Here is a 14,440-nt window from a genome sequence, read left to right as displayed (position 1 = left end):
CTCTGGCAAAGGCACTTTACCGTTATTAAGAAAGCATAACTTGAATGCTTACAAACATACATGTGAACCCCCATGCTGCTGCAGGAACAGAAGTATGGTTACCATCAACAGGCAGAAACAATTATTTTAGTAACAACTTTTATGACCCCTGGGGCTTTCCTGACACGGTGAGGAACGCGTCCTTGCCGCAGCTCAGGTGCAGGGGTGGGAGCAGTCACCCAAGCCAATGGGGTGGCTGTCGTGGGGATACAGCATTTACTTCATGGATACAAAAGGTCCATCACCAACAGAGGTCAGGGAGCTAAGGCTGCCTGTGGAGGGCAAGGAGAAGAGACATGAACAGGAGGGGAAGAAGCACCTGCTTATCCCCATGTGAGGGGAAAACAGGCAGTTTGGTTTCTGCTGCAGGGGAGCAAGGGCAACAGGAAAGGCACTGCATGCACTAGCTACACTGCTGAGAAACAGCCCTTTTCAGACCTCTGCCACTCCTTAGAGAAAAAGCTCCTGGCAAAAGATGGAAAAGCCACAGCCAGGTAAGGAGAAGGAAGATTTGGGTTTATAGAAATCTTTTCTCACAGGGAGAGAGAGATCCATGAAAGACTAGCTTAAAAGTCCTGGGTTTCTAGCGTCAAGGCTGAGCTATGATACCCTGACGAAAAGAAACAACTTGACGCAAGCAAGAGAAAGAGGCTGAGCAGCTATATGGGGGAATTAGGATCATTGGCACCAGCCAGTAGTAGTTTTAGAATAAAAGGACTCCCTGGGAGTCATTTTGGAGCACTGCTGCTAGGACTGACATTTTTTCGTAAAAGGCTGCTTTCCAGGTAGAGACTGAGGTGCAGATGCTCAGCTGATTCTGCTTGGTTATGACTGGAGTAGGCTTTTTACCTGCCAACTACAGAACCAACATATGGAGATGTTGGTTTTGTTTGCTTTTTTAAGTAGAAAGACCATTATAAAAAAATGCCAGCTGTAGAAAGTAAGCTTGGAGCGAGCAATCACCACTGGCTTCAGTATAATTAAACAGAAATGTATGAAAAACAGGCTGGTAAATGAGGGCTCCATCCTGAAGAAAAGAAACTGGATGAAAAGATCTCTAGCATCTTCCACGTGGGTACTTTTGGGCCCTTTGGCCTCAACTTCAGCAGGGGCTGTTGACAGCCCCAGCCAGCCCAGGAATGCACCTGGCTGGGGTTGCTGAGCCACTGTGCTGTGCCACGCTGCATGGGGTGTACACCCTGCATGAATCCCACGCACCAGCCTGCCAAGGCAGGATCAGCAAGGCCAAATGCAGCAGGGCCATAAGCACCAGCAAGAGAGTAGAGCTATATAAGCCAAAGGACGGTGCTATCTCAAGAATAAATGAGCATAAACTGGCTATGAATAAACTCAGGCTGGAAGAAGGAAGGATGGATCTCTGGGCCAGCCCCAGCACAGAGAATGGGAGCTGGGTTTTATTCCCAACCTCTCCAAGGAGATGACAGGGGGTAGCACCTGGGCTCTAAAACCCCCAAAGTCTTCAGCCCTCAGACCTGCTATTACCTGCCATGTCCCCTTCTCCACCCTTCCCGCTGTCATGGGGCCAGGGGCTCCCTGCAGGACACTGCACCCTTGACTCCCAGCTCCACCAGGATGCGTAATCCTGCTTAATTTATAAAATGTGGTTTTTTAAAAATATGTGGCATTTCTTTACAACTCTCAGCATTGACCTTCATAGCTGCCATGGCAATAAGCACCACAGAGAAGCCTATAAATAACAGGAACGTGCCACACGCTGGCCCTTTTATGGCCCCTCCTCTTTTTTATTTACTTATATGCAAGATATTTTACAGGACAGCCCAATTAAGCTTGACAGCTGGCTGATAATGAATTCCTGCCCAGCGACGGCTTGCAGACACTTCATATTAAACCAGACAATGTGATATAGAAGACCAGTAGAAGCTACTGGTGAAAGTCTGCATTTGTACTTGTTGATACCACTCTAGAGTCCCCTACAATCTTTACAGCAACAGCCACTAAAGGACCCCCACACCACAGGACACAGACAGAGCTTGTCCTGTTGAGCACCAACAAGCAGCACAGTACCAGGCTGCAAGTTTTAGGAGGGACCTTTAACTTCCCCCGCTGCATGCATCAGGCAAGCATTGTTACAGGGTCCCACCAAGTTTCTGGAATGCTACGATAACGTTGCATGCTGGATTGCATACATTTTGGCTACATCTCAATCTGAGCAGGTTGCTCTGCTGTGAATGTAATGCAGAAGTGCGGTCAGCCACCCTGCACTATACAGTGGCTTTGAACTTTGTAGGAGGCCACTGTGGAACCAAAAGCCCTTGATCAGGGGTGGCTTGGCGGCATCAGCACCTACTGCTGATCCAAACTCAGTCCCTTTGCCTGTAGCTGGGCTGCTCACCTGGGCTTCCACCGCATCGTCCAGGACACACATTCCTCACACAGCATCTGCTTTAAGTAACATCTCACTCGGCTGTTTTCATCTGATACCTCTGTCATGCCAGCAGGGATTCCTATATTCCAGAGGGGCAAGGCAGAAATTAAACAGCACACCTGGGGCTTGTATGGTTTGTGTCTCTCAGAGAGAGAGAGGCTATTCTGGGAAAGCCTCTTTCACTCTCCAGACCACTTCCACCTTTTCTCCCAACAAAATAAATGGCTGTGATGGACCACCCTCATCCCAGAGCTGCTTGAGCCAGCTGTCCTTCCCAGCTCAACGGCACCTTTCTTACTCTCTCCCTGCATGTTCCTGTCCCACCGAGCCCCGGCTCGGTGGGACATCCCCAGAAGAGATATCTGAAGAGCCATCCCCAGAACAGATAGCTGAAAAATGAAGTTATTCACTGTGGAAATAATCAAAGTTTCTTTCTATGTTGCTCTCCAGGGAAGGCAGTGACTGGATCCTGACCCACTTCTTTGGAGAGGCAGGGGGAAGGAAGCCCCCATAGCATGTGGGGAAAAATACAGACTCCTCACTTACAAATAAATGCAACACCCTTTTTTCAGCTTTTCTGGCTGGAACCCAGTACTCGGTTTCAGGCCCAAATATCCATTTTCAGATTTTTGATCTTGAATGATTTAACAGTATTGAGGAAGGCAGGTGCCTCACGAAATCACATTCAGTCACTTGAAAACCCAATTTTCCAGTATTTTTTCAAATGGAGAAAGTTTTGATCGGCTGCAGTTTGATGTTGAGCTGACACCTGATCCTGGGTGACTGGAGGTTAATGAAGAGCAATGAGTCCCAATAATGTGACCTAAACTATCCGAGCTCTATGATTATTTGACTTCAGGTTTATAAATTCCCCCTAGATTCACATTAAGGGTGCCAGTTCTCCTCTCTCCTTCAGCATTTTCTCTTGATGTCTGCTGCATTTCCTCTACTCTTTCTTCCCTCTTCCCTGGATGGTTTTCTTTTGCCTTTGCCAAGGAAATTGAGCGCAGTACAGCTTCACAAAGTTCTTTTTTTTGCAACTATAAATTTCCTCTACTCTCCCTGCTAGGTTTGGGTGTGAAGAAGGAGTTCAAAGCCACAGTCCTCTCTTCCCATGAATTTGACCCACATGGGACTGTCACGCTTCACTGCCAAAGCCTGGTTACACAGGAGGGCAGGGGAGAATTAATTAAGGGGTGATTAAGCCCTACCATGACCTCCACCTCGAGCCAGGGAGGCACTAGCACTGCCCGAAGTCTAAGGGCACACGATGCTACCTGAGGTGAAAAATTGTGCTGGCTTTTAGGTGGGACGAGTTGTGTAGCTGCAGAAAACATGGGAAGATCAGAAAAGCTAAGAAATCAAAGGAGAAACCAAAGAAAACATGAGATTGATTTCTATGAGGGAAATAAGAACTGAACAAATCAGTGATTATATTACTGTAACTGCAGAACGGATGGGGAGGAGTAGAAGGAAGAGGATCCCCTTCCTGGGGAGCCGGAGGTGGCTCACGGCTGTGCCGCACGCTGAAAACCAACAGTCATTCTCACTGAAATTTAAGATACATCAGAGGAATTTGAATAAGAGCAAACCAGAAGCTGGATATTTTGCAAAGGGATTAGAAGAAAGCTTTAGAATGGCTCCACAGGTAAATTAATTATGTGGAAGCTGCCCAGGAAAAGGACGTGTAGCAGCAGTAAGAGCTTCATTAGCACCACCGGTGTGCAGTACCAGCAGGTTGGGAAGCCGAAGTGCAGGCACACAGCCTGCATGGGGCAAGAGGAGGTGCTGATGAGCAGAACCACTACACAGCAGGTTCTCCGGGAAATGCAGAAAAGCAGGTAAGCTGTCACCAGCCAGGATCTTGCTCGCAGAGGTAAACTGCAGCAGGAGCTTAAAATCCAGCTCTGGAAGAGAATCACAAGGTTGCAGTCCACAGCAGGGAGCAGTTGCTTGGATGCAGAACGTGCCTAGCCTTAGCACAAGGGAATCAATCACGTACCGCCAGCAGATCTACAGGAATTTCTTGTGCTTTTTTAATGTAGGCATACAAATCCAGAGGGGTCAACTCAGGCTGTCCTAACTTTAATAACCCAACAACTCGTTATCTTTATTAATAAAGTTTCTATCAGACTACACTCCAACCTTGCAATGTAAATGATGTGCAAGGGCAGCAGGTGGCTACAGGAAAGCTAACCTAAATCGCCCGGCTCTGTTGCTGCTGCAGAAATGAACACACAGGGAATAGAAAAGCCATCCCAGGGCAGCAGCAGCCAACAGCGTGAGCTATCTGCTAATTGCTAAGGACAACCAGGGACCTGCAATTTGTTTGCTATCTTACTCAGTCTCATGTGTGGGAAGGGCGAGGGCATGCTCACATGCTGCATGGTTTGCAAACAGCACGGAGGGAAAAGTTCAGCTGAAATGCTTGAGTTGGGAAAAAACAGCCACATACAAGGACTAATAATAGCGGCTTTCTTCTTAACTGGAGTTACTAGCAAGACCCCAGAGATGCGCTTGCCTAAGCAGGTAACGCTATGAACTATTTAATAGGGGTAGCCCAAAAGCAACTACCCAGAGCTCCTGCCATGCTGGGTAGTGCAGCAGCTTTCAACAACCCACCTAGCCAAGGCCAAAGTGCCTGCAGGCACAGACAGCCGCTGTGCCCAGCTATTTCAGTAGACAGGACTTAAACACCAGGAGTGCAGCATGGCCTGCAAATGCCTACGTCCCCATCTATTTGTGCAACAGCTGTTGCAGTGGTAGGAAATGGAGAGACTTCTCTTTCATTTTGGAGGGCCGTCCCAGCCTCAAGACCAGGGAAGGTTTGGAGAGAGCATGTCTCCAAGGTGCTCATCTGTTTTCTTACGACCAGCCTTACGACCTGAGGAAGAACCACTTGGTCCCAAGAAACCAAGGACTTGCCCCTCCACTGGTGCAGGGACCTGAATCCACTTCCAGATGCCTCCTCTGGGAGAAAGGAAAGGTGTGATGGGCTCCTGGAAGGGATAAAGATTTCCTTATGCAGCCGAAGCATCAAATCTACTTTCAAAGCAGGCTCTCTATGGATGCTCTGCACAGCTGGGCTCTCACACAGGTTTATCTGCAGAGCTGTCACAGTCCGAGCCTCTGCTTTGCAGCCAGATTTTTATATTCTGTGCTGATTTCCCAAGGGTCTCCATTGGGACTCATCATCCCCACAGGGATCAATAGGACTGCAGCTGCCATCCTAGCATCTGCAGCCAGCTTTGCTGAGTAGCAGTGTGGTCTGCTGGACAAAGCAGGGGCTGGGAGCCAGGAGCACTGAACGCCAGCCCCGCTCCTGCCAGAAGCCTCTGTTGAGGCCTTGGTCGAACCCATCAGTGTCTACAGAGACACCCAAGGCGTGTCCCCACTGGGCATTAACACTGATGGCCGCGTGTCTGCCTGATGCTCAGGGATCATGCAGCACTGGGGATGGTGGCCAGGGAAAGCACCGAGGAGCTCTGTGCCTCCCACAGGTGGAGTGGGACGAGGCCAGGCAGTGGTCTTCTCCCTCCACATCCCATCCCAGCCCTTCCCTTAGCAGATGGCTCTGACTTCTGAAGCTGAAAGGCCACGGCATCCATGGCCTGGATCAAGTGAGAAAAATATAATTAAAACAGCCAGTGTCCTCCATCGCAGCAGTGAGGAGGTGGCTGGAGATACCTCCTCTGCTTCAGCATTATGCTTTGGGTAATGTCAGGGGAGAAGCCCTTCTGCAGAGAAGGCTGGTGCATGTGGCTGGCTGCAGAGCTAAGCACCGTTCACTAGCAGAGCCTTTCCCATCTCCCTAAGTGCTTCTGGCCCTTGCCAACTTATTTCTAAAAACCCTGTGGAATTATAGGTCCAATAGAAGACTGTAACAGACATGCCAGAGACCAGTAGCCATCTAAGACAATGTGGAAAATATACCCATAACTGTGGGCTAAAATCTTGTATAGGATCAGTTGCATTCCCTTTTGTGGAGATCCGGTGATCTGTAATTGATGGACACTTTGTGTTTTGACACCACCTCCCAAATATTTTTATTAATGCCAGGCATAACCTACCTTCCTTCACTCTTTGCTCTGTGATCATTGTGCTTGGATGTGCAGTGCCAGCATTGCCCGGCATAGGGAATGAAGCCTGATAAGCAGCAGCAAAAGCTCTACTACTACAACTATATAATGATGCCCTCCCAGCTCCTCTGATCTGGAGGAGCTAGACTCACAGGGAAACATGCTCGTCCCCCAGCCACTGCGCAGAGCCACATGCCTAACAGCATCGCCTCGGGCTGCTGCCAGAGCCAGGCCTGACCCACCAGCACATTTCCCTGATACATGCTCCTTCAGCTGTAATAAAGCTCCAGGGGAAAAATTAAGGCTGCAGCTTGTCAGGTGTCTTTGTATGCAGTGATGGATTCTGCATCTAGTTATTAACCTCTTGCAAAAGCTCAGTGTTATCTTGTATGGAAGTAATATTAGGTTAAACAGCTGTTGATAACTTATCTCCCATTATCAGCGACTTCATTCAGGGCCAATATTTATTCACATCCAAGAAGCATCGCTGTATTCCCAACAGCACTCTTTATGGAGTCAAATGAGAGCAGCTTTTAATAGATCTTAGGTACTTAGGAGGCCCATATTACCCAAGCACCTCCTAATCTTGAGTGCATGGCACAAGAAAATTCCAGGGGGGGACAAAGCCTGGACACAGTGCACAGTCTGGGGAGGAAACCTCATCTGGAGGAGGAAACCTAACCTGGGGGAGGAAACATAACTTGGGGAGTGTCTCCTGCAGACAAAAAGATGCTGACCCAAATTCCCCACCTGCTGCCTCCTGCACCAACTGCTGGCACTGCTGTTCCTTCCCATCCTTCCTCCCTCGGAAAGCAGGTCAGCTGTGGGCTACCAGGTCCCAAAAGGTTCCAACCTTCATCTGACCCTTTCTATCCCCCTTTTCATCCTCTAATGACAGCCCTTCAGCTGAGGGCTCAGAAGAGACATCCCCTGCCACTCTGCTCCATCATTCAGACCTAGCATAGGTAGGTTCCTCTTAGCTGAAAAAATAAGTCTTTGTGCTCTAGCTGTGGACACTGTCAAAAGCGTGTCAGTGGTTTGCTTCATGGCATTTTTCCAAGGAATCCATCCTCTTCTTTATTACTTTTTCTGATGCTATAATAGTATTGCAAAGCCTTAGGCAGAGACTGAGACCCCGCTGTGCTGGACATGGTAGAAACAGAGATCAGAGGAAAGAATTTGCATCCAAAAACTGAGATTCCTGCAGTCTAACTTCTCCCACCAGTATTTATGGGGCGTGACCTTGCACGTCAGGCTTGGCATGAGGACTGGGGGTTTTGAGTTCAGAGCCCAGGTACTTCCCATCAGTACAGGAGCTTGAAGCCCCCCACCACGCTTCCACACACACACACGGTACCGCTCAGAGTGGTCAGCAGTGGCACAGGCTGTCCACACGCGTGCTCCTGCTTTCCCTGCCTGAACTTAGCAGGTGTGAAGGCAGAGTTTCCCAGTGAGCTACACAGCGCGGGCTCTGCTCACAGCCTCTCCTCTCCTCCACACCACTGCTGGTCCACACTGCAATGAGAAATTATACCTCAGTGATCACTGGGCTGTTTTATTACGCCTCTGCAGTCGATGGAGTTAGTTGAACTGAACCCATGATCTGTAAGGAAGCAGCAGCCCTAGGAATGGCCAAGGGCTAGAGAGAGACTGTAGTTAATGCTGAATCTGAGCTGCATGTGGCAGGTACATTGTAAGTGTGTCCCCTGACTCAGTACCCAACTGCGGTGGGTTTATAGCCTTTGATATTGTTACATTAATCATAAGGAATCTCCTAGTTCCTTGGAAATACAGCAACAAGCTCTCCAGGGCTGGTTTCAGTAGTTTTATTCCTAGGTAATAGCCCTCTCCCTCATTTATAGCTATGTCTAGACACAAAGTGAGGAAGGTGCTATAAACGCTTGATGTAAAAATCCTGTCTTCCTCCTAGTTCCTTTATTTCACATCCTAACCGTGCACGGAGTGCACAGGCTCAGAGTCTGTGCTCACACACCTTCCCATGTCACCAGCCCTCCATGACTGCAGCTTGCTGTCCCCAGCACCAGAGCCTGGCAGGTCCCCAGGGTCAGCCCAGAGGGTACCCAGGGGCGGGAGGCTGTTTGCACAAGTCCTACAATCTGCTTCAAGAAAATAGCCAAGTAAGAGGCAAGGTGTGCTGGAAATCTCGGGAAGATACAGTAGGAGCAGCTCTGCCCCGATGGCATTTCTCAGTACTGTCCTTTCATGCACCCTCTGACCACACAGGACAGCAAGAAGCAGAAGAAAGCAATCCTGTAAACAAGAGGAAAGGGAGGAGCTATTTAATCCTTTTTTGGGGGGATGTTAATTCATTATTGATCAAACCCAACAAAATTAACATAATGGAATGAAATCCTAAAATGTTCAAAGCCTCTGTGGATGTCAAAAAAGCATTTACTAAGTTTAAATATTGTGTTTAAAGCACCCATAGTTCCAGCGACACCACATCAGTTATACCTCGTACAGAGGGAGCCTCTCTACCTATTTTAAGTCTCCCCAGGGCACTTGAAATAACTAAGGCCTCTGAGGCAGACAGAAGAGGGTGAGAGTGGTCAGGGAGGATATATGCTGAAGCCTGGGGATGACCCAACATCACCGAGACTGGGTACATCACAGGGAAGGAGAATGAAATCACGACCCTATGGGAGATGATGGTGATGCTGCCCAGGACCAAGCACGCAAGGAAAGGGCTTGGGAAGGGGCTGGTTAATACCATCATGCCTTGGCCATGCCAGGCTAGCTCAGGACCACACGTCCTCATGTAAGTGTCACACAAGTGTGGCTTCTAAAACTTTGGCCTTGGGTCTTGCAGAATAGCTTGGCTGAGCCAACTCACAACACCGGTGACAAAGCCAACAAGCACAAAGGCAGTCAGGGACTGATGGCAAGTGCGCTGGCGACCTGCCTGTGGTGACTCTGCTGCCAGCGAAGGTGGTGACTTCATCTCATGACGCTAGTTGTTGCCAATTATTTTCCAGCTCTGGTGTGTATTTGTGCACCGCACAGGACTTTGGAGCCTCCAAGATGAAAGGTACTTTCACCAGCACTTCAGTGGCTTGTTTCCTATTATAGGTCTGGTTTTGACACTCCCCCACCCTCTTATCTAACTTTCTCTACAAAGCTCTTCTCACTTTTTCATCCTTCTTCTGTGGTCCCTAGCCAGGAAAAAAAAAAAAAAAGCCAAAACAAAAAAAAAACCATAATTATTTCCTTTTTGGAAAGCTTGAGATTAATCAGACACAGTGGTCTGGGGATAGGAGACTTTCACAAAGGTGATTCTTTAACAAAGAAGTCTGCATACTTTTCTGTAAACTCCTCTCTTCAGAATGGCTTGGTGCTTGAGGAAAAAAGGCCTTTGTTTTTTTTTTGCTTTTAACCAGCCTAGTGGATGTTTTAATTAAGTTGGATAGGAATTTTCAGAGTTACTTGATGTGAAAATGTGAGCCCGTAAGAGCTGCCTTTGATGCTTGAGTTATGTTTTAAACACTTGATGAGTCCTGCAGAGCTGTTAATCCTTTTCGCATAGCTAATAGCTATTGCTAGAGCGCTCATGAAATCGTGTTTTGTTTGTGTCTCTACTGAGCTGGAGGCTTCCTCCAAAATGGCAGCAGTCCACCCTGGAGCTGTTTGCAAATCCCAGTCCCAGCAGCCCCCCGCACCACTGAGGGTGGGGAGAAGAGGACACCCGGGGACCCCAGAGCAGGTAGCCGTTAGATGGGAACCACAGGGGTCTCCCAGCACATCTAAACGGGGTAATGCTGGACCGCTCCAAGGACCCGCTCGCGGGAGCACGTCCTGGCGGCAACCCGGACTTGTGCCAGGGCAAGGTCAGAGGCATGTGTGAGCCCCCCGTCTCCCTCCCAGGTGGATCACCCGCGTGTGGTGCCTGGTGGGAGCTCAGGAATGGTTTCTCAACAGCACAGCACACTGCAATCTGTGTGTGCAATCCTCCAGCGTGTCCAGAGTTGCTACCTTAAAATAAGAGCTTTCCTTCTCAAATATTTTGAGTTCACCTCTCTCCAGATCCAGAAAGCCATCCCTCACCTTGTGAAAAGGCTTTCCTCTGCTCTGTAGCTCTGGATTTGCTTGAGGGACAGGTAAGGAAGGACTGACTTTGGAGAAATGCAAATGCCTTCCACAAAGGATGCTGCAGGGAGAGAAGGAAGCCAACTCCATTTGCATCAGTTCCATAACTCTGGATGTTTTCCCTCTCCTGTTTATACTGGCGTTCACACACACACACACACACACAGACACAGGTTTTTGCCACAGACCTATTCCATTGCCAGCTGCTCCTCCCAGCAGTTTTGAAGAAATCCCCGTTTACACATGAAGCTACTTGTCAGAGCACCAGCAGCAACCTGCGAAGGCAGAGGGAGTGCCCAGGTAGCTGTGATTCAGCAGAGCCCTGCTGTGGCTCTCAGGGCCATCGTGAGCTCGCTCCTGTCCCCCTGTGCACACAGGAGGACACCCCAAGCCTGCAGCAGGACCTGCACCTCCCTCCTGCCACCGCCCCATTAGCCAAATAAATGGGACCTGTCACAGTCCCATTAGCCAAATAAAAAAAAGCAAGATGTTGAGCTCCACCACAATGCACGAGCTGTGCTTTTAGAGGCCCACAGCAAAATATAAGCCGCAACCTATCAATTTGTTAAAGCAGAAAAACAGGCAGGAGAAAACACTCTCTCTGGATCTATGGGCTAAATAACTGAATAAGCAGGGCTGTCTCCCAGGTTGGTATGTGTCTTTACTCGGTGCTCCTGGGGGATATCCTGCTGCTGCTGCCGCCTTTCCACAGCGAAGCAGCAGAGGAGCTAGGTCCCAGATCCTCCACTGGGTTTCCTTTGAAGAGCTCCTTGGTGTGCCTGCCGCACACAGCAGGGCGCCCAGAGCCGGACGGGTACATGGGGACACCGTGTTGAGGACTCTGGCTCCAGACCGTAGCTCCAGCTGTGACGCTGTGCAAAACCATGCTCCCTTCCTCAGCTCACTGCTCTGAAATCATCTTCCAGCATTTGCATGGTCTTTTGTATTTATTTCTCTTATTATATCTTAAAGGGAGCGGGGGGATACCTCTCTGGCAGCAACCCTGGCTCTGCCAGGTCCAGGGGAGTTTAAGAACGCTTATGCAGAGGCAGTTTTTGAAGCCACAGAAGTAAACAGGACGGGGCTGGAGATCTTAGTACTACTAGTGTCTTAACAAGAGGCAATTTTCTGTAAAACTGGCTTAAACAGGCAGCCAAACATCTGTTTTCATTCTGATGGCAAAAGCTTTGCATTGGGAACTAGAGAAAAACCCATTTTATATTCAGCTTGGTCTACTGTTGGTTGCAGCAACACCTGTAGAGAGCCCCAAAATTGCAGCATCCATGCTTATTTCATCTTACATTGGTGGTGATCAGGAGAAGGGGAGTTCTGGAGGAGGATTTTGCATGCAGTGATGAGACTCTTGCACTCACATTCATTGTTGCAGATGAGGCCAGGGTACCCTCTGCACCTGACAGGCACCCGGGTGAGAGAGCAAGTGCCACCTATGATGTACAGCCACGACATGGACATACCACAGCCTGAATGCAGCCCAGCCCAGTGTCAGATCAAGGAGCTACCCAGGACCCACGGGGCTCAGCAGGCTTGGGAGATGTGGAGTAGATGGTACCTGGACTGGGCATTATGGTAGGCTCAGATGAAGGCAGCTCACAGCTAAAGAGGCATCCAGATCCCTGGCAAAACCCACCATGGCACACCTAAACCCTCCCACCAGCTGCCCTGATGCCTGACAAGAAGTATGACAGCAGTGTGTCAGAGTGAGGACTCTGGATCTGACCCCATTCCAGTTCAGGAGCATCAGATCAGGCTCTCCAGGTGACACGCTGGGCTGAGCACAACTTCCACGTGGGCTCTGGCAGAGCTGCGGACCCATACCCCACGACCACAGTAAGTCAAGGCTCAACTGCACAGCCTGTCTGCCCAATGGATGGTGACAGTGTTCAACCATGCAGGAAAAAGAGGGAAAATACTGCAAACGGGGATCTTCCAGGAGCACAAAATCCCCCCGAGTCAAATCCACACCAGATAGCGCCAGTGAGGCAGGACCCCTGGCACTACCCATGTCCTCCCGTGCACATCAGGTCTGCAGGTGAGCAGTGCCTCTGCTAGCAAGGTAGGAGAGGGGAAGGTCCCACTCGGAACACAGCATCCCCAGGGGACAGCCGACCCCTCACTATGCCCTGGGGCGTGTGAGGAAAGCCGGGCTGTGCCACCTCTCCCATGCTGGCTTTCTGAGGTCGGCTGCAAAGGGGAAGGGTTTCCAGCATGCAGACCGGGAGCATCCCTGCCCGCAAGGCGAGCCTCCGGCACTCAGCCCCGCTGCGAGGAGGGCTGGAGGGAGTTCACAGTCCCTAGGGAGGACAGAGATCAAACACGGCTCTCGCATCCTCCAGCTGAGGCCTACCCGGGGAGCATCACCGGGACGGGCACCGGCCGAGGCGAGGCACCCACCACCCCGAGCGGCAGGAGGCTCTGAGCATGCCCCTCGAAGACATCCCCGTCCCGCGGGTCCCACGCCGGGGCTCCCGTGCTGAGGGCAGGTTTCCCGCAGCCAAGTTTGGTCCAAAAGCAACATTGGCTTCTCCCGCATCACCCCAAGCAGCCAGCTCTGCTCTCCCCCCGCGACCCGGCCGCCGACCCTTCTTTTGGGGCGCGCATTGCCCGCAGCCCCACCGGCATCCCCCCCACTGCGGCCAGACTCACCGAGTGGGACCTCGGCCCACGCCGCTCCCCCGCGGGGGGTCTCGGGGGGAGCCGGCGGCACAGCGGGGCGCGGAGGGGAGGGCCAGCGGTCGGCGCGGGGCGGGGGGCGCAGCCCGGGGCAGCCCCATCCCTGCAGCATCCGATGGCGGAGCGGCGCGGGGGTGGAGGGAGACGGTGCCCGGTGGGACCGCAACGGGGGAAACTTGTGCCGCGTCCGGAGCCCGGGGAAGCGCGGGGGGGGGGGGATGATGCTCGGAGCCGCGCTGCGGGGGCGGCGGGAACCCCCGGTGCTGCCGGCGGTGCCTTACCTGCGGGGGCCGCTACGGAGGCTGCAGTCCGCGCCGTAAATCCCTGTGCCGGGTGCGGTGCCGGGTGCGGCGCCGGGCGGGCGGGCGGGTGAGCCGCCCCCCCACCCCCCCCACCCACCCACGGCGGGGCCGCGGAGCCCCGGCCGGCCGCCGCTCAGCCCCGCGGCGCCCGCCGCCCCCGCCGCCCCGCCTCGCCGCCCGCCGCCCCGCCTCGCCGCATCGCCGCCCTTGCCGTCGGGGGCTGCGGGCCGCCCCGCCGCCGCTCGCCGCCCCGCCGCCGGCCCCGCGGCCCCGCGCCGCGCTCCGTCGTCCGCGGGAGGCGCGCTGGGGGCGGGCGGCGGGGCGGCGCGCCGGTGCGGCGGGGAAAGGGGGGGGGGGGGGGGAGGCCGTCCCCAACGGCCCCTCCGCCCCGCGCCGCCGGGGGGAAACCGGCCGCCGCCCCCGCCCCCAACCCGCCACCCTGCCTGCAGGAGCCAGGCGCAGCCCCGTCCCCCGGGACCCCCGTTCCCGGGAGCTGGGGTTTCCTCCACCGTCATCCTGCGGTCGGGGACCCCCATCCCCGTTCCTGGCACCCGAGAGCAACCCGTCCTCCGGGATCCTGTCCCTGTGTCACTGGGGGCTAAGGCTGGTCCCAGACCTCGGGACACCTGTCCCCATCCCTGGGACCTAAGAGCGACATCATACGCCAGAACCCCTGCCTCCAGCCCCCCACTCCCTCTCCCCCGTCTCCATCCCCACCCCTGGGGGCTGCGGCCAGCCCTTGAGCCCCGGAGTCCTCAGCCCCAGCCCCTGGACTAGCCTCTGTGCCAGAGCCCAGGACTCCCTGTCACCACCCTGGG

At 52.5% G+C, this 14,440-nt stretch overlaps 1 protein-coding gene across 1 annotated transcript in view; it reads right to left on the bottom strand.

The window, feature by feature from the left end:
* TMEM121 (transmembrane protein 121) overlaps positions 1 to 13,720 on the bottom strand; it is a 39,619-nt gene extending 25,899 nt beyond the window's left edge. The window contains exon 1 of the mRNA XM_064454706.1: positions 13,602 to 13,720. The gene's annotated coding sequence lies outside the window, so the exon portion shown is untranslated. The remainder of the gene's footprint in view (positions 1 to 13,601) is intronic.
* Between the last annotated feature and the right edge of the window lie 720 nt (positions 13,721 to 14,440).

Source organism: Phalacrocorax carbo, chromosome 6 (genome assembly GCF_963921805.1).
Source record: "Phalacrocorax carbo chromosome 6, bPhaCar2.1, whole genome shotgun sequence".
NCBI classification, from domain to species: domain Eukaryota; kingdom Metazoa; phylum Chordata; class Aves; order Suliformes; family Phalacrocoracidae; genus Phalacrocorax; species Phalacrocorax carbo.
Note: the sequence above shows the minus strand (reverse complement) of the source record. Positions and strands in the feature narration are given on the sequence as shown.